The sequence below is a fragment of the Macaca thibetana genome, chromosome 6, assembly GCF_024542745.1.
Source record: "Macaca thibetana thibetana isolate TM-01 chromosome 6, ASM2454274v1, whole genome shotgun sequence".
Taxonomy (NCBI): domain Eukaryota; kingdom Metazoa; phylum Chordata; class Mammalia; order Primates; family Cercopithecidae; genus Macaca; species Macaca thibetana.
The window spans coordinates 53,665,914-53,686,865 of NC_065583.1; the positions used below are offsets into that span (position 1 = coordinate 53,665,914).

At 38.2% G+C, this 20,952-nt stretch overlaps 2 protein-coding genes across 2 annotated transcripts in view; both read right to left on the reverse strand.

Annotated features, from left to right (window-relative positions):
- ISOC1 (isochorismatase domain containing 1) overlaps nt 1-1,474 on the reverse strand; it is a 1,173,170-nt gene extending 1,171,696 nt beyond the window's left edge. The window contains exon 1 of the mRNA XM_050795760.1: nt 1,471-1,474. The gene's annotated coding sequence lies outside the window, so the exon portion shown is untranslated. The remainder of the gene's footprint in view (nt 1-1,470) is intronic.
- The window catches only part of CCDC192 (coiled-coil domain containing 192), a 248,717-nt gene that overhangs the window by 13,566 nt on the left and 214,199 nt on the right, over nt 1-20,952 (reverse strand). The gene's annotated exons all lie outside the window — the stretch shown is intronic.

Here is a 20,952-nt window from a genome sequence, read left to right on the forward strand (position 1 = left end):
CTGTTGGACTTTTGACCTCCATCTATAAGAACTATGAAAGATCACCAGCCAGATGTGGTGGCTCATGCCTGTAATCCCAGCACTTTGGGACGATGAGGCAGATAGATCACCTGAGTTTGAGACCAGCCTGACCAACATGGTGAAACCCCATCTCTACTAAAGATACAGAAATTATCCAGGCGTAGTGGTGAGTGCCTATAATCCCAGGCACTCAGGAGACTGAGGCAGGAGAACCACTTGAATCTAGGAGGCGGAGGCTGCAGTGAGCCAAGTTTGCGCCACTTCACTCAGAGTGAGACTCTGTTTCAAAAAAAAAAAAAAAAAAAAAAGAACTATAAGATCAAAAATTTGTGTCATTTTAAGCTACTAAGCTATTATACTATAATTTGTCATAGTAGCAACAGGAAATGAATAGAGAAGGGAAAAAACAAAGAACATCTGAATAATGAAGAAAATCTACCCATTATAGGAGAGCCAGAAATCTCATTTAGTGCATTGTCGCCAGTGGACTTCGATTTCAACTAAGGGCAACTGAGGGTTTCCAGACATCCAGAGAGATCTGGATTACAGACCCTCCTGCCTCCTCTGGAATCTTAAACCATTATAGTTCCCTCTTCTTTGTAAATGTTAATCTTTCTACTGGCTCCAAGCCATAAGCATTTAAACATTTAATTGCTACCATTTTAAACAGAAAATCAAATTCTTAGGCTATTTAATGCCTTTTCAGCTATTACTCTGTCACTCCTCTCCCCTTCACAGTCAAACCTCTTGGATGAGTTGTCTGTGCTGTTCCCCTTTCCTCTACAGTAGTCCCTACTCATTCTTGGGGGATAGTTCCAAGACCCCCCATGGATGCCTGAAACCACAGATAGTACCAAACTTCATATATACTGTGTTTTCTTCCTGTACACACATACCTCTGATAAAGTTTAATTTATAAATTAGGCACAATAAAAGATTAACAAAAATAACTAATAGTAAAATAGAACAATTATAACAAAATACTATAATAAAAGTTATGTGAACATGATCTCTCTCTCTCTCAATATCTTATTGTACTATACTCACCTATTTTCAGACCATGGTTTACTTCACATAACTGAGACTGAAGAAAGCAAAACCATGCATAAAAGGGGACTGCTGTATTTTTCTTATGTCAACCTATTACAATCTAATTTTTGTTTTCAAAAGGGCCTTACTAAACTTGGCCTTACTGAGGTTACCAAGGTCACCAAATCCAATGGATTTACTTCAAGTTCACCTACTTGACCTCTAAACACTTGCCCTGTTGACAGTCTTCCACAGAGCACTCTTTCCTTCATTTTGGTAACGGGACACTCTTTTTCTCCAAACTTCCTGCCTACTCCTTTGGTCCCCTGTGAGCTTTTCCTCAGAGAAATGACTGCATGGAGATTCTTGAACTCCTCGTCTTAAACTTTCTTCTCCCTCTCTATAGGTCATTTCATTGCCCCCCGTGGTCTTGGTTGCAATCTATTGGTATGAATAATGCCAAATTTACAACTCTAGGTCAGACCTGAGCTCTAGACTCTAAACTCCTACTGAGATATCTTATAAGCACCTCAGATATAACATGTCAAAAACTGAACTCATTATCTAACCTCTGAAGTTTATCTCTTACCCAGTTTCTCCATGCTCTTCATCTGTCTTTTCACAAAGTTCTGTTGATTTAAACTTCTAAATACCTTTTAACTTTGTCTAATTATCCCCACCCCTATTAGGTCATGCAACATGCTCCTGCAACTTCCTTCACCTCCGCATCCTTATAATTCTCTTTCACAGAGTATGTTCTCAATCTCTGTGCAGTACTAGTTTATCAAGGACATGTCCAAACCCCATGTTTCCTCATCAGTTTAAGTCACTTTAAGAGATATAATAGCCACAAGGAAGTAACAAGCTGATGAGGAGTCACTTATCAGATTGTTAAAGCAACTAAATGTGGCCTGAGGACTCCATACTTCTACATTTGAGTCCTTGAGGACAAACTGCAACCTAGCTTAATAGGTAGACAAAAATTGAAAATCTAACTCAGGAGTATGCACCTGTAATGATAGCTGAGTCTTGGCCAATTGCAGCGGCAGTACTTCAACCACTCATGCATTGCCGAGTGTTCAAATTGTGTTCAAATAAGGCAAAGGCGGAGCTGTAACCAATCCTGCTGTTCTGTACCTCACTTAAAATTTCTGTATGCCCCATTTCCCTTTTTTTGTCTATAAATCTTCCACCACGTGGCTGCACTGGAGACTCTGAATCTGCTGTGATTCTGGGGGCTGCCCGATTCGTGAATCATTCATTGCTCAATTAAACACCTTTTAATTTCATTTGGCTGAAGTTTTTCTTGTAGTAAGATAATACAAATGGGCTTTGTAGTGGCACGCCTGAGCACTTGGACATTTATTGTTGGAATCTACAGGGTTCAGTTCAGAAGATACCAAGGGAAAAATAGGTTTTGGGGGGAGAGCCATGAAAGTGGTTTAAGCGAACGAGAAGCAATAGCAGAGTTGAAGTGCTTAAAACTAATGTCAAACTGGGAGGGCCCTTGCACACTTGAGAGGAAGAACTGACAAAAGCAATGACTGCTTATCAATCTTCTTCAATATGAACAATCAAATCTAACTTTATTTTTATCAACTTTCTTTCACTTTTACTTTGCGCTACTTGCTTTTAGTTTAAATTTTACTGTAATGAAACAACAGTAAGAAATTGACTCAAGGCTGGGCTGGGGGACACGGATGTCTCTGCTAAGCTAACTTGGCAGCATAAAAATGCCCTGTTCTTGAGGACAGCTTGTGGAATACTCTTCTTTCAATTCCTCCTCCTTGTGGAATGCCATTCCAATTTTATCAGCTTGATTTTACTTTTTTCATATCAGGATTCAATTTCATCTTGAAATTACAAAAGATAATTCCAAAGTTATAGAGAAATTCTCCAAGAGGGGACTCAAACAAGCTTTTTTTAGTTAAGGAAATCTTCTGATATTCTACTATAAATATTAATTTTCATAGGTTTTTTTTCAATAGTTATGTACTTTATGAGGTAAGTTATATTCCTTGAGAACATTGTTAAAGCTAATGGTAACAGAGCTATTTTCAGGTTAGACTCAAATCCAAGGCACTTTAGAGAGGCATAAAAACTTGTCTAGAGGATGGATGGAATACTCAGCAAAATGCTTGTGTTGTTGTATATAAGTTTTGTTGTATGTATTTGAGATGTGTTGTACATTAATAATAGAAAAATAATATAATTTTTAGAGATGTCAAAAACTTCCATGGCTATGATTTTTTTTTTCCCATAGCTTCCTCCCCTGTACTTGTGAGATAAGAGGAAAGAGGGGGATAAAAGGAAAGTGGGGGAAAGATAAACATTTACAGAGCACCTATCCATGTCATTTTACTAAGAACTTGTTCAGCAATTACACCAAAGCCGAGTAAATATTTGCCTCTTATTGCTAGTATTACGAATGATACCACCAGAATCTTTGTATAGATAGGAGCACCTATCCATTGTTCAGATAGGTCTGAAACATGCAGGCAACTTTTCAACCACATCACTCCATCCTGCCTCTACCATCAGGTAAATATATAAGTCATGGGAGTCTTGTCCCACTAGCATCTCCTGCTGATCTGGGATCACAACATCCCCATGGGGGTCATATGCTAAGCACTTCTCAATTGTTTATGGAATATTCCTGGCTTTAAAAGATAAAGCAACAAGCCAGGTGTCTCATTCTTTTTTGTTTCCATCTATTATTAATTTCTGATCTAGCAAATGCTAAGAATCTTAGGAACTGGCAGCACGGTTACCATTAAGACTTGTGGGCATTTGTTCTGGCTGCTTCCCCAGATGACCCTCCCAGGGTTTTCTGGTTCTAACCACCTGGATAAACAAAGGCTTAGGGCACACATTCATTTTCAGCAGGCCAATTTTCTATTTCATCTCAGGCTTAAGATATAGAAATTATTTAAATTTAATCTGCATTATGTATTCATTGGTCACCTCAGTTCTTCAAACCACTTAAATCAAACCATCAAATGACAAAGTGTGCCAAAAACAGTGAAAGTACTTGTTTCCTCTTTAGGACTCAGATTAGCTTTAATCAATTAAGTAACGTAATATTTTACTTGAGGTTAGCCTCAAAGAATCAATATTGTCTGTGAATATATTGGTCAGAGTGATTTAGCTCCAAATAACAGGATATGTGACTATCAGCAACTTATACAATGGGAAGTTTGTTATTGTACCTAAGGTGAAACCTGGGGGAATTCCAGGCTTAGCTCATTTGGTAGCTCTGGGGAGCCAGGTTGGCTTCTCTGGGGTTCTTTTGTTTCTCCTTTCTATTTGCAAGGTGGTTACATTCTTCACAAGGCATTGTCTGAAAGTTGGAAGAGAAAGTCCTGTCTTGTCTCATCTTTTTAAAAGTTAGGAAAACTTCCGTGATGCTTGCAACAGAATTTACCTCATATTTTTGTGTGTGTATGTCTATCATATTCCTAAAGCAGCCCTTGACAAAGAAAAAAAAATCATCACTATGATTGGTTAAGACTAACGAAAATTAGCATTCTGAAGTGGGTGGGGGAGGACCCCTAAAATATTGTATGAATGAACTATGAATAAAATTGGAGTTCCGTTGGCAAGGAAGAAGAGTTATTTTTATGTAGGTGACTAATAGGGTCTGCCACAGTGAGCAAAACTTTTCTTTATACCAAATGTCAATAATAGTGTATGATTCAGTACTGTTTTTGTTCAACAACCTGAAAGCCCAACTCCAACTGGCTTAACTAATAAAGAGAATGTATTGGATTCAGAGATAGCTTCAGGCAAGTCTTGATCTAGTGGCCTCAATAATGTGACTGAAAATGTGGCTTCTTTTGGTCTCTTTGCTCTCCCTTTACAGTGCCAGCTTCTTCCTAAGTCTGATACTATTCTGGTACTCAGATGGCTGCCATTATATTCTAGAGAGAATTCTTCTCTTTTCTGTCTAGTGTCAAAGAACGTTTCTACCTGTATTTATTTACTACAGAAAAACAGGCAGCTTGTCTTTCCCGCTAACTTCAACAAAGACTCCCGACATCCCATTGGCTCATTTAGATGACAAGGTTCATCTCTGAATAAGTGAGTGAACTATGTAATTGATGTTTAAGCTTTCTTTCCTCCTTGCTTTGTTTGTCTGTTTGTTTGTTTAAGACAGGGTTTCACCCTATTGCCCACGCTAGAGTGCAATAGTGTGATGTGTGATCCCAGCTCACTTCAGCCTCTACCTCCTGGGCTCAGGTGATCCTCCTACTTCAGCCTCCTGGGTAGCTGGGACTACAAGCATGTGCCGCCACACCAGGCTAACTTTTTGTACTTTTATGTAGAGAGGGGGTTTTGCCATGTTGCCTAGGCTGATTCTGAACTCTTGGCTCAAGAGATCTGCCTGCCTTGGCCTCCCGAAGTGCTGGGATTATAGGCATGAGCCACCGCACCTGACCATGTTTAAACTTTCAGCGTTGCCATGTACTTAAGCAATGTGATTTATAACAGAAATTAAAGGAAATCAGGAATACGAGTGAATGTAATAATGCATAAATAAATAAATAATAAACAAAGGCCCCTCCCCATTATTACAAGTCTCATTTTGTTGTCATTTTCTTAGTAAGAGTTTTAATAAACTGAATAATGTTATCTAGAAGATAGCTTAAAATAAAGCAAATCATAAAAATCAAACTTATGGAAAAATCTAGGGAAAGTCACAACTGTATCAAAATTCTAAGCAGAATAAGAAGCTGGTTGTTTCACATGCAATTTATTGATTTTGACGAACATTAAGAAGTTATTAATTGTAACATGTTGATATTGAGGAAGTTTAATCAATTATTATTTGGCTAGAGAACTAACACAGAATCCAATTCGTTGAGATCCAAATTGGCTTTCATATTTATCATCTGAAGAGACTAAAAGTCTCTTCATCATCAATATCAACATAAATAAGAAGAAATATTTTTAGTAGCATGTACTTTTTAGTGCACAGCTATGTTTAATGACAGTAGTGTCAGCATTTCCAGCGTGGCTACCACATACATCACAAAGTTTAAAAAATTATTTATATGTTCTAAGATACACTCTCTGGCAAGTGAATACCATCCGAGAGGCAGGGAATGAATTACACAACCCAGTAAGGAGAGAGAAGGCAGCTCCCAAAAGAAGCAAGAGGAGGTTCAGGGCCTACACTCATATGGATGGCCACTACAGTAATTTCCTGAAACCTTGGACAAATCAGCCCCTCCTTGTCTGTTAGTCTCTTCATTTATAAAAGAAAAATGTTAATCCATAAATTAATGAAATACTTCCCTGACTCTACAATTCTATGATTGTATTAGGGATTTTGGACTTCTGAGCATTTATTCTAGACTATTTTAATACTTAATGCCTTGTGTTGTTAATGCACATGTTGACATTTAAGCTTCTTATGCCTTGTATAAGAACTCACTCTCCATCTATGTTGTCAGATAGTGGGTACAAGGTAAGTGCTAAATTCTTGTTGAGTTAAATTGGAGGCAATGATGGTGATTATAGTGTCTTCTTTAGTAGGTGAATGGGTTGGAGTGAAGTTTATCTAGTATACTAATGTCATCATGACCCCCAAACTACTTAACTACCTTGTCAGTTCTTTTTTCCTTTCCTTCCTTTTCCTTCCTTCCCTTCCTACTCTTCCTTCTTTCTCTTCCTTCCCTTTCTTCCTCCCCTACTCTTTCTTTCTTTCCTTCTTTCTTTCTTTCTTTCTTTCTTTCTTTCTTTCTTTCTTTCTTTCTTTCTTTCTTTCTTTCTCTCTCTCTCTCTCTCTCTCCTTCCTTCCTTCCTTCCTTCCTTCCTTTCTTTCTTTCTTTCTTTCTTTCTTTCTTTCTTTCTTTCTTTCTTTCTTTCTTTCTTTCTTTCTTTCCTTCCTTCTTTTCTTTTATCCTTTCCTTTCCTTTTCCTTCCTCTTTTCTCCTTTCCTTTCCTTTCTTTTTCTTTCCTTTTTTCTCCTTTTTCCTTTTCCTTTCCTTTCCTTTCTTTTCCCTTTTACTCCTTTCTCCTTTCTCCTTTCCTTTCCGACAGAGTCTCACTCTGCTGCCCAAGCTGGAGTGTAGTGGTATGAGCACGACTCACTGCAGCCTCACTTTCCTCAGCCTCCCAGGTAGCTGGGACTACAGGTGCACACCACGATGCCTGGCTAGTTTTTGTCTTTTTGGAGAAATCAGGTTTCACCCTGTTGACCAGGCTGACCTTAAACTCCTGGGCTCAAGTGATCCTCCCACCTCAGCCTCCCAAAGTGCTAGGATTACAGGCATGAGCCACCAAGCCCAGTCGCCAGTTCTTTCTTACAGAGAAAAAGGACCAAATGTGAGCAAAAATAACTCATTAATACTTCTTTAGCAGCCAGGCATGGTGGCTCATGCCTGTAATCCTAGCACTTTGGGAGGCCAAGACGGGTGGATCACCTGAGGTCAAGAGTCCGAGACCAGCCTGGCCAACATAGTGAAACCTCATCTCTGCTAAAACTACAAAAATTAGCTGGGTGTGGTGGCAAGCACCTGTAATCGCAGGCATTCAGGATTTGAGTTTGCGGGAGAATTGGTTGAATCCAGGAGGTGGAGGTTGCAGTGAGTCGAGATCGTGCCATTACACTCCAGCCTTGGCAACAGAGCAAAAACACCATCTCAAAAAAAAAAAAACTCTTTAGTTTTTTTAGCTTCCCAGAAATTATGATAATTGATGATGATAATGATAATCATCATCATTAATGATGATATATCAGCAAAATATAAATTCTGGGGTTTATATTTTCAGAAAAATTCTGTGATTTATCCATTGGTGATAAATCACAGAATTAAGTATTTGTGTATGAGCGCAAATCTCTCAAATGGGTAAAATAAGAATGTTGGCAAGTTAAGGTTTTAATTAAAACTGAAAAAAACTATTTATAAAATGGTTTTATATTAACAACTGGTGTAAGAAATGTGTGAAAAGCAAATAGGACATCTTAAATTATCAAATTCTCCTCTCTCCACAAGGATGGTATAGGAGTGCAGGTGTGTGTATTTCTGCATGTATAGACATATGTCTGTAGGATCCAAGAATAACCAGAGAGGAAGTATAAGGATGTGCCACAGAAAGTAACAGAGAGTGAGTGGCTGCTAGCCAATGGGCAATCCTTTACCTGGTCTTACCCTACCTGAAACTGGCATTCTCTGTCAAAATAGTGCATCTATCCACTGTAGTAGAGAGCTGATAGAGGGACAGAGGGATGCGGAGAGAGATGGCAAGTGATTATCTTGTAAGATAGAATAGCAGAGGAAAAGCTACAGGAAGGAGCAGTCATCTAGTCATTTTGGAGAGGAAGCTTTGGAAAAGAGTAACACTCTGAAGTCTCAGCACTTTCCTATGGAGTAGCAAAGTCCAGTTAACTGTAGAAGCTCTGTGAGAATGATGCTGTGCTCTGAGGAAAGCCTTTTGCACAACTGCAGATAGAGATACTGAGAATCTGCTTTGAGTACCGAAGCACTGAGACAAGAGAGTGACTCTACCATTTACGGTCTGAAACTGAGACAGAACAGGATAAGCCGGGAGCCGTGGATCCATGGCAGTGGTGCAAAATATGGATGCGTTCTGGAAGATTTTTTTCTTATCCGCAAATTTCTGAATGACTAAATATTGGACATTAATACTATAAGTTCATATTTTGTTCAAGGTAACTTAAAAAAATTCTATGTAGTTCGTCCTGTGATATGGTTTCAGGGATTCTCACCTTAATCATCTCGACAAGGTTCTGAGTCAAAGAACTCTTCAGATATTGTCAGAGATAGTCATGGGAACCAGGTGAAAGCACCTGACTCTGGCAGTCAGGTATCCAGAGCAGTCAAACTGGATAAGCTGCATCATTTTCCAAGAGCTGCTGGAATAAGGCCTGATCTAATCTGGAGATGTTACATATTACATGTTCATAGATACACACACACACATACACATGCACAATATATACACACACACATACACACACATATACACACATATACACATACACACATATACACACATATACACATACACACATATACACACAAGCACACACACATATACACAGACATACACACATATACACATATATACACACAGAAACACACATATACACATATACACAAACATATACACACATATACACATATGCATGCACATGTACACACACATATATATACATACATATACACACACATGCACTTACACATATATACACAGAGACACACACACATACACAAACACATATACACACACACACATATAAGCATGACTAGGAGTCGGGAGGGACCAGCTAAAATAATACATTCAGCTAAATGCAAAGCGGTTAACTACCCCCTCCTCATCAATGCTACACTTTTATATAAATATAAACCAATATAAAAGTTTGATTTACTAAAAACTAATGGATTAACATCAACCAAGAGGAAAGCATAAATGGAGTAATGCAAAGTAGCATTTTTGAATGGGACTCCTTCATTGTGGGACTTTTTTGAGGTTGGGACATATTCATTCATCCCACAGAGAGTGTAGTATATACAAGCCTCTAAGTTAGGCCTTAGGGATAAAACAATGACTAAAAACCAGTGCCTACTCTCAAGGAGAAATGCAAATGCTTGATTCTTTTTATGTTGCTCATGCTAACATGGTTTGTGTCAATAATCTGTTAATTTACTCAGTTTCAAGATACAAAACTTCAGCTGTTCTCAAATAAAAAAGGACACTCCATGATAAAAGCAAGCACCTTGAAAGGTAGGGACATATCTCATTTAATCGGGCTTCACTTTATTGCAATTTGTAGATATTGCATTTTTTTTCTTTTTAATTTTTTACAAATTGAAGGTGTCTGGCAACCCGGCACTAGGTAAGTGTACCAATGCCATTGAGTTTGTTTTGTTTTGGTTTTTGCTTTTGAGACAGGGTCTTGCTCTGTCGCCCCAAATGGAATGCAGTGGAGCGATCTCAGTTCACGGCAGCCTAGACCTCCTGGACTCAGGTGATCCTCCCACCTCAGCCTCCCGAATACTGGGACTACAGGTGCCCATCGCCACACCTAACTAATTGTATTTTGTAAAGACGAGGTCTCACTATATTGCCCAGGCTAGTTTCCAACTCCCAGGCTCAAGTGACCTACCCACCTAAGCCTCCCAAAGTGCTGGGATTACAGGTGTGAGCCACCATGCCCGGTTTTAGTGCCATTTTTTCAACAGCATGTGCTCACTTTGCATCTCTATGTCACATTTAGGTAATTCTCATAATGTTTCAAACTCTTTCATTATTATTGTATCTTTTGTGGTGTTTTGCAATTGATAATCTTTGATGTTACCGTTGTCATTGTTTTGGGGTGCCATGAACTGCACCCATATAAGACAGGAAACTTAATCTATAAATAGTATGTGGGTCTATAAATAGTCAGCTCCGCTGACTGACCATTTCCCCATCTTTCTCCTTCTCCTCTAGGCTGTCTATTTCCTGAGACACAGCAATATTAAAATCAGGCTATTTAATGACCCTTAATGGCTTTTAAGTGTTCAAGTAAAAGGAAGAATTACACGTGTTTCGCTTTAAATCAAAAGCTAGAAAGGATTAAGCTTAGTGAGGAAGGCATGCTGAAAGCCAAGCTAGGCCAAAGTTTAGGCCTCTTGCCCTGTTTAGCCAAGTTGTGAATGCAAAGAAAAGTTCTTGAAGGGAAATGAAAGTGCTATTCAGTGAAAACATAAATGATAAGAAAAGAAAACAGCCTTACTGCTGATATGGAGAAAGTTTCAGTGTCTGGATAGGAGTACAAACCAGCCACAACATCCCTTTAAGCCAAAGGCAAATCAGAGCAAAACTCTGACACTCTTCAATTCAACGAAGGCTGAGAGAGGTAAGGAAGCTGCAGTAGAAAAGCTGGAAGCTAGCAGAGGTTGGTTCATGAGGATTAAAGAAAGAAGCTGTTTCCATAACACAAAGTGCAAACTGAAACAGGAAGTATCGATGTAGAAGCTGTAGCAAGTTATCCAGAAGATCTAGCTAAGATAACTAATGAAGGTGGCTACACTAAACAACAGATTTTCAATGGCACCAAAACAGCCTTCTATTGGAAGAAGATGCCATCTAGGACTTTCATAGCTAGAGAGGAGAAATAAATGCCTGGCTTCAAAGGGCAGGATGACTCTTGTTAGGAGCTAATACAGCTGATAACGTTAAGTTAAAGCCAATGTGCGTTTACCATTCCAAAATCCTAGCGTCCTTAAGAGATGCTAAATCTACTCTGCCTGTGCTCTATAAATGGAACAACAAAGCCTGAATAACAGCACATCAGATTATAGCATGGCTTACTGAATGTTTCAAACTTACTACTGGGATCTCCACTCAGAGAAAAATATTATTTTCAAAATATTATTGCTCATCGACAATGTACCTGGTCACCCAAAAATTTTGATAGAGATGTACAAGGAGATTAATGTTGTTTTCACACCTGCTAACATAACATCTCTTCTGCAGTCTGTGGCTCAAGGAGTAATTTTGACTTTTAAGTCTTATTATTTAAGAAATACATTTTGTAAGGTTATAGCTTCCATACATAGTGATTCTTCTGATAGATCTGGGTAAAGTAAATTGAAAACCTGCTGGAAAGAATTCCCCATTCCAGATGTCATAAAGAACCTTTGTGATTTGTGGGATGAAGTCAAATTATCAATATTAACAAGAGTATGGAGGAAGTTGATTCCAACCCTCATGAATGTCTTTGAGGGGTTCAAGACTTCAGTGGAGAAGATAACTACAGAAATGGTGGAAATAACAAGAGAATTAGAATTAGAAATGGAGACTAAAGATATGTATCATGCAATCTCATGATAAAACCTCAATGGATGAGGAGTTGCTCGCAGATGGAAAGTGTTTTATTGAAATAGAATCTATTCCTGGTGAAAATGCTGTGAACCTTGTTGAAATAACAACAAAGGATTTAGAATGTTCCATAAGCTTAGTTGGTAAATCAGCAGCAGGGTCTGAGAGGACCGACTTCAATTTTGAAAAAGTTTCTACTGTGAGTAAAATGCTACCAAACAGCATCACATGCTACAGAGAAAACATTCATGAAAGGAAGAGTCAATCAATCCTGCTAACTTTTTTATTGTCTTAGTTTAAAAAATTGCCACGGCCCCCCAAACCTTCAGCCACCCATATCAGTCAGCAGCCATCAACCTCCGGGTAAGACCCATCTGTCATAGGGGGATCCAATCTTTTGGCCTCCCTAGGCCGCATTGGAAGAATTGTCTTGGGCCACACATAAAGTACACTAACAATAGCTGATGAGCTAAAAAAAAAAAAAAATTACAAAAGAAATCTCATGATGTTTTAAGAAAGTTTACCAAATACTGCTGGGCGCGGTGGCTCACGCCTGTAATCCCAGCACTTTGGGAGGCCGAGGCAGGTGGATCACGAGGTCAGGAGATCAAGACCATCCTGGCCAACATGGCCAACATGGTGAAACCCTGTCTCTACTCAAAATACAAAAAATTAGCTGGGTGTGGTGGTGCACGCCTGTAGTCCCAGCTACTTGGGAGGCTGAGGCAGGAGAATTGCTTGAACCTGGGAGGCAGAGGCTGCAGTGAGCCAAGATTGCGCCACGGCACTCCAACCTGGGTGACAGAGTGAGACTCTGTCTCAACAAAAAAAAAAAAAAAAAAAAAAAAGGAAGTTTACAAAGTTTTGTTGGGCTACATTCAGAACTGTCCTGGGCTGTATGTAGCCTGTGGCCACATGTTGCTCTATTGGCAACAAGATTAGGACTTGCTGAAGGCTCAGATGATTGTTAGCACTTTTTAGCAACAAAGTATTTTAAAATTAAGGTATGTTCATTGTTTTTTAAACATGTTGCACACTTAATCAACTACAGTATAGTGTAAACATAACTTTTATATGTATTGGAAAACCAAAAATATCGTGTGACTCTCTATTTCAATATTCACTTTATTCTGATTCCCGGGAACTGAGCCTGCAATATCTCTGAGTTATGCCTGTATTATACTAACTTAAAATGTAAGCTATATCCCTTAGTTTTCTATTGTCAGGAGTAATGTAATTTGAATGACACATAAGTCCTATTTTCCTTTTATAGAACATAAAATTATATTAATAGTCAGGAAAGGAATCAATTCATGTTCAAACTTGGGCCCTTCCAATTGATTGTTGTATGCATTTGGCAGAGTTACGTAAACGTTCTGTGCCTCAGTTTATTCACGTGTCAGTTGGCCCATCAGTACATCAATACAGTATCTTGTAATGTTGTAAGAGGCTCAAGTGGGTTAATTCATGTTAAGCTCTTAGAATAGTGCCATGACATAGTAATTGCTCAAGAAATGTTAACTACTGTTATTATTGTCTGTACACTATTCCCAAGCACATTCCCCAAATCAAAGTCTTCCATCTTCCTGTAAATCAACTGATATTTTTTGTTTAGTAGAATAGTCAAGTAAAAGTTTCCATTTGTACAGGTTCACAATCTCATAGTTCTATTTTTTAAATCCTCTGGAAAATTTAAGTTTTTCCAGAGGTCATCTGGTGGCAAAATCTGACCTGACCTAATCTCAATTCATTTGGCAGCAAAACCTGATCTGAACGGATGGGAGGCTGTTTATAGTATTTATACATTCGTGTAAATATTATTGTATTTGATACTAGGATACTGTTCTAGACTATACCTGGGTTACTTTTCACATCTTAAAAAGTCCACATTCTGAAACATATTTGGCCCCCAAGCTTCAGATAAGACATTATAGACATACTAGTCAGGGCAGATAGTATAGAAGAAATTTTCATATGTAGCTCTGCAAGGCAAGATTTATTAAGCGAGAATGTGAGTTTCTCCATTACAAACATCCTGAACCAATCAGCTCTCCACATCCAAAAAATGTGAGCCTGATTTTCTCCATGACATTCATTATCACTAGATCAGTCTTTCCTCCTACTCATTCTCTCTGCTATAATTTCCAAGGAGCACTTATTTTGGTTTTGGACTATTTACCAAGTTATCATAATTCTGCCCTTCTTCTCCCCATTATTTTAATCTCTACCCCCCTCCACTTTTATTCACATTCATACAAATATATCATAAAATACCAGTCAAAGCAAACACAAACTGTTAGGCATAGCTCTGTATTCCTTCACCCCTGTTCTTGATTGCTTTTTCCATCTACCTCCACATGGGGTAAGTCAAGGAATCAGGATGTTTGGGTCTTGCCAAGCCTATTAACTCCAGCACATATACTATTATGCATGAACTACTGGTTGGAAGAACTATCTTTTCTTCAGGCAGTTCATCTGGTTTTATCTCAGGAAGTTGACAACAGATCCCAATCTAAAAGACCTATTCTTGCTAACTGTTCCTAAGATCTCCAGAGATGTCCAGGAGAAAATTTTTCTAAGGCTCTTTCCTCTTTATCTCCAACGATTCTAAATGTCTTTTCATATATTTTTAAATTTTCAAATCGACTTGACCTCCACATCAGCTTTAACCACAGTAATTGCAGCTAGGTTTAAAAATCTGATCTCACTTCCATTTCTAATAAAAAGCAGCAGTCTAGGTAGAATTGAACCTAAAAATCCCTTTTCCAGGATACTCAGGATATTTTCTTTCTCTGTGGTGGTCAATGAGGCCTCAAGATGTAGAACCACTTAGTTACTAAGGTGGCCAACAATGAAGAGGTAAATGTAGGTTTATCACAGATGGTAATCTGAACAAGTGGAACATTCAAAGCCCAGGGAGGAGAAGACACAACGTTTTGAAAAATATGGTAAAGTGGCATCTGCATTTGAATCCTTCCTAGACCTTCCTTTTCTTATTGTGTTCCTGGAGCTCCTCTGGGCTTTAGTTTCTTGGTCTGTAAACTAGGCATCATAATACATGCTTTTGCAGAATTACCCCAGGTCACAGCCAAAAAATTACAGAGCTGGGACTTCAATTCATATCTGCTTGACCCCAGAACCATTTGTCTTGTCCTTGAATCATGCGATCTCTAGAAAGTTCACATATAAACCAGAACATTTCCTCTATGGCTGAACAATACAGCTAGCTGTCAATATGGCGCGGAAAAGCTTTTGTACAGTTTGACTTTTGATGATGGTACCATGTGTTGTTCAGGGCCAGTGCAGAACACACCTACAGTGTCACCCACCCTAATTAACATCGTGACGGGTAGGGCAATGTGGAACTGACTGTGTTTTACTCTATGATTAGGTGTAAGCCTGGTTTTGCGGTACATACGGCAAGCCATAGGAAGTTTCATTAGAAGCATTGTGGAACTCATTGAGAGTTGAATGGAAGAGAAAATCTATAGCAGAAATTTCCCACCGCTTCAAATATCTAAACAGAGAGTGAAGAGTTCCTCCTCCCCAGGTAATCTTGCGTCTCTTGGATATAATAGCTCCAACGAACACCTTCTTATCACCACAAGGAATCCACCTGTGATAAGAAGCTGCCTCCCTTGCCGAGAAACCTCCCCCATCACAGAGGCTCAGTGTTCTCCTGTGATGTCTGCAAATGCAGAAGCCCTTGGCTTCCCAGAATAAGTTCTAAACATCTTTAGTATAACCTCTAAACATTACAGAAAAAAAAAAAAGTGTAAAGTACAGCTTTTTTTTTGTTTTGTTTTTGTTTTTTTTTTTTTTTTTTTTTGCTAAACCCAGGAACCTATTCTCACTAGAGATCAGGAAAACAGCTATACAACCCATTGTTGTACTCTGTTAAGGAGGACTCATAATTTGTGCTCTAAGGGGAGGCTACTGGAAAAATAGCCTGAATATACTGTCAGTAGCGTTTCCCTGCTTGATGTTGTTTCCTTGTTTCCTGACAAAAAAATTTTTTCGGGCTGGGAGCGGTGGCTCAAGCCTGTAATCCCAGCACTTTGGGAGGCTGAGGTGGGTGGATCACGAGGACAGGAGTTCGAGACCAGCCTGGTCAATACAGTGAAACCCCGTCTCTACTAAAAATACAAAAAAAAAAAAAATTAGACAGGCATGGTGACGTGCGCTTGTAGTCCCAGCTGCTTGGGAGGCTGAGGCAGGAGAATCACTTGAACCCAGGAGGCAGAGCTTCCAGTGAGCCGAGATCACACCACTGCACTCCAGCCTGGGCTACAGAGCAAAACTCTGTCTCAAAAAAAAAAAAGGGTGAGAGGTGGAAGATAAATAAGTAAAGAACTTAAAATAACCCAAAAACAATTATCTGGGCATGGTGGTGTGCTGCTTGTAGTCCCAGTTGCTGAGGAGACAGAGGGGGGAGGATGGCTTGAGCCCAGAAGCTCAGGGCTGCAGGGAGCTATGATTACACCACTGTATTCCAGCCTGGGTGACAGAGTAAAACCACCCTGTTTGTATAAAAAAAAAAAAAAAAAGTAGTATAAGGCAAAAGAGAATTGTTGTATATTATCTGTCACTGTCTTTTTCAAGTTTACTGTACATTGTTTAGTAAGTTTACTGTACTCCTTTATGGACCTAGAAGGAAAACTGGTCTCTTTGTATATCTATATCTATCAATAAATATATCTAAATTATAGAGTGCATGAACGTATGGTGCTGAGAAGAATATAATACTTGCTTTTTCAGCTTCCTGTGATCACTTCATAGAAAAGGATGCAGGATTTGTCCGTTAATATTACAAGTAACTGGTAATGTCGCCAGAGCCATGAGAATTTCAGACTTATATACCAACAGCAGGTTTAGCTCCCAGCTTCTTTTCAGCCATCATAACACCCCACATTAATCTTAGTGTTTGCCTGTCTACATGTCTGTTCCCCACTCTGGCATGACAATTCCCTGGGGTTAGAGATACTGTGTTACCTGTCTTCATGTCTCCAGGGCTTGAACAATTCTATGGCCCACAATGGATGTTCCACAAATATTTGTTGACATACATACACATATTGTGGGACTCAATGCATGCCTAGTGAAATTTATGCCTAGTGAAAGCAATTTCCATTGCAGGATTTGATAACTGGACTGATCAGGATGAGCATTTTAGGTAGCTATGAATATTTTGTGTTCTTATTGGATAATAGTGTTTACATAGCTTGAAGGTCACATTTTACATAAAAGTAAACATCTCAATTGGTTAATATCAGTCATTCAGAGGAAGTTTGTTTTTATGTCTAATAAAATTACATAATGCATGAAGCTACAGGAAACTCACATTCAGCCTATCTTCATTTTCCAGCTAAATTAGGCTCCCAGAAAGGAAATATGCTTCTCTCTCACAGTCTGCCACTTTTAAACAACCTCAAAGGCCTATTTCCCATGGGTTATACTTTGGCAGGACACTGCTGTTAGCCTGTATGTGGGGTCATGTGAAATACTGTGATCTGGAGAGTCAGTGATCCTCTACTTACTACTGAATACCACCTTTCCTGTGGCTCCTGCATGGGAAAAGAAATCTCCATGTTTATTGCAGCGGGGAAACAATGGGACTTTTTGGGGAATTGTGTTACATTCAGTTATTTACACTTCTACATATTTATTCAGTTCTGAACAATTACTAATTCAACACTGGGAGCTTATGGTTGTATGGATTTCCGTAACTACACACCCAACCATTTAAAGCACAGCTGGAAGTTTCCTTTTACATTGCACCAATCACTTGCTAGTAATGATGGATGCACTAACCAACAAATCTGAGAAAGCCAGCCACATTGGTTTTATCTGGACGTGAATTCTTTCTATTAATTAATTTACTTAAGAAGCCAGTCTAAAGAGCTGCCACCCATTCTTGTGTGTCGAACTTTTGCAATTTGTATTTAGTGAAGATGCCAAAAAGCTTTGAAGGACTCACCAAGCAGTAATCTTGTTTAAAGGTTGATAAATAGAGGATTTTAAATTCATCATCTTGACAGCCATAAAGGCATATATTATTTTCAGATGATAAGACAGGAAGAGTCTAGCCTCTAGCTTCATGCAGAAGATGCAAATCTGAGGCTTTGGAGGTTCAGAAAGGTCAACTGTTCTTCGCAACACATTCTGATTGTTTTTGTCTTCTTATAGGCCCTTGGCCTGTTTTGTCTAAGTTTAACATAAGCCTTTTTCACACAGGTGCTTTTCTCGGCATCCGCAGAGGAAATGAGGGAACTGTGCCAAATTAAAATGAGCACATTTTGAAAATATGGAAATTTGATCCTTGTATTGATTCCTTTTCATAGAAGAGGCAATAAAAGCCATTGTAGAGATGAATTGAGATTGTGGTCTCCCTTAAGAATTAATATATATATATATATACAAACCATTCTGTCAAGATATGAACACTTCTATTCATCTGTCTTGACCAGAACATTTTAAAAAGAAGAATTTCTCATTAGTCCAGTAAACTTCGGTGCATCATTGTCTTAGCACTTTATAACTACAGCTTAAAAATAAGGTAACACTATTAGAAAGTGCCCTGGACCAAGCTCAGAAAATATGAATGTTGCTTCTGATGTTTTTTTCCGTTAACTAGCAATGTGACAATGAATGAATTGTCTCACTTTACAGCTGTTGATATTGGAACTATTGTATACTAAGGACACAAAAGACTGCAAATTAGGTAGTCAGTTAAAAAGTAGCAAACATGTTAAAAATAGAAAAAGTTTGCATTCTTTCTAAATGCAACCCATTATGAGACCATGTTTATCTAAATCTAGTATGGAATACCTCAAAATTTAATTGATTTCTTCTTTTTATTGATCTCCTATAAGAAATGAACTTAAACTTGCCCATTTAGGGTAACTCAGTCCTTGCAGTTTGGAACCAGAAATGCTCCTACTTGTATCCAGTTAACATAAGGTATTGTGAAGGGTTTTGAAAAGTCCTCAGGCTCTGTGTGGTGAGGCAGTGAAATTGGCCCCAAACCCACCTGGGTGTGTATCTCCCTGTCCACTGCTCTCGCCCAGGAGTTGATCTTGTGTCTGCCTTCACAGACCTTTCTCCCTATTCTCTCTTTGGCTCCTCCTTCTAGCAACAGAAAGGTAAGCATTTTCTTTATATCACATCACATGACCTCCCTTTCTTCTCTGTGCTGTAATCTAGGGTCAATTCTCCAAGCTTGCGTTCTTGATATACATTATAAATTGAACAGTAATAAATTTACATTTCATTGTCAAAAAATGGTTGAATGTTAAACATTTCGTGCAATTCAACCTATGAAGATATGATTTTGAGAGTCTGAGAAAATCATTTTTTCTCTTCAAAGCCTGATTTTCACAACTATTAGTTCCCTACAGAGCTTAAAATCTCAATTTGAATGCCAAAGTTGAACAGTTATTCTTTGTACTACGCAGTGTTTACTCTTCCCTACCCTGAGGAGTAACCCTCAGCCTCCCGCAAGGTTTACACTTAATGACAAAAGGAAATGTGAGGGAGAAATAAAAATAAAATAAAATTACCAAGTTTATAAATTATATCAGAGGATATTTCAAAATATTAGTGCTCTACCAGTATAAAAATTCAACTCAGGAACAAATATAATAGTTTTAAGTTTTTCTTGAGCATGTGATGCCAACATGATTATATTTTAGCAGGAAGAAGTGATGTTAAACTTTATTTCTAATCTAATTTGTTTGAGATTTTTATTGTGTTTTGAGAAAGTAAAAGAATGACTTGTAGAATAATACCCCTTTACACTTCTTTGAAAATGAAGATTTAAAAAAACTGTGTTCATGTAATTGCATTTCATTTAGTTCTGAGTAAGAACCTACAGACCTCTAAATTCCTAAAGGGAGAAATTGATTTGTCCCTTATCAAAGAGCTGTTAAATTATATGACCAGGGGAAATAAATGTGTTTGGATTATTAGTATGTTTTGAGCACTTCCGCCTCCAAAATAATCATCTATCTGGAAACAATAAAAAAAGCATGAAGTTAACTGTCCCATTGCTGAACAAGCTGTGAGATGTGTGTGGTCAGTGTGTGTATAAGACGAGACATATAGATGAGATGGGTCCTCTACAGGTGAGCACGATGATGGCATTTCTTTAATGGTTTATACCAAACCATTAAATTGTGGTTTTAGTCTTAGAAAGTACCAACCCTGAGTAGGTAATAATCTTCCTTCCTTCACAAATACACTGCTTGTTTATTACAACCTGAGTATGACCTACAGAGTTTATACACCATTTCTATTGGGTCTAGATAGGCAGAATGCTCTGGGTTATCAAATTAAATAGTTGGATTATCAGTTCGTATGGATTCAACTAATTTTGCAAAGCAGCTAAAGATTTTTGTAGGTTTTATTTTGAGAGAAGAGTCACCAGCATACCAAAGATTTTTGATGGTGACTTAATTTTTGATAAATAACAAATCTTGTTATGTGAGCTACATTACTTCTACCAGTTTCAGCCACTGGTAATAGACAGACATAATGAAAATGTAAACCCTTTTGAAGTAAAATCGAGGCAAAAATCCTTAATTACTTGAAATAGCTGATTAAGATAAAGCAAAACTTTGAAATAGATGTCAGACTTTAACATTTATTTTAAAAGCAAAACTTTGAAATAGATGTCAGACTTTAACATCTATTTATATTAGTCTCTCTGCTGAGAAAGGAAATGAATAATTGGAATAGTTTGTTGTGTCTAAAATTACTATAATTGATACTAATATTGGGTCACAATAACTGAAGAATTATAATATGCAAATTTTTAAATGTAAATTACTTGAGATAACTTTATTTTTATTTATTTATTTATTTATTTATTGAGATGGAGTCTTGCTCTGTCACCTAGGCTGAAGTGCAGTGGCACAATCTCTGCTCACTGCAAGCTCCGCCTCTGGAGTTCAAACCATTCTCCTGTCTCAGCCTCCCGAGTAGCTGGGACTACAGGCACCCACCACCACGCCTGGCTAAATTTTTGTATTTTTTAGTGGAGACAGGGTTTCACCATCTTAGCCAGGA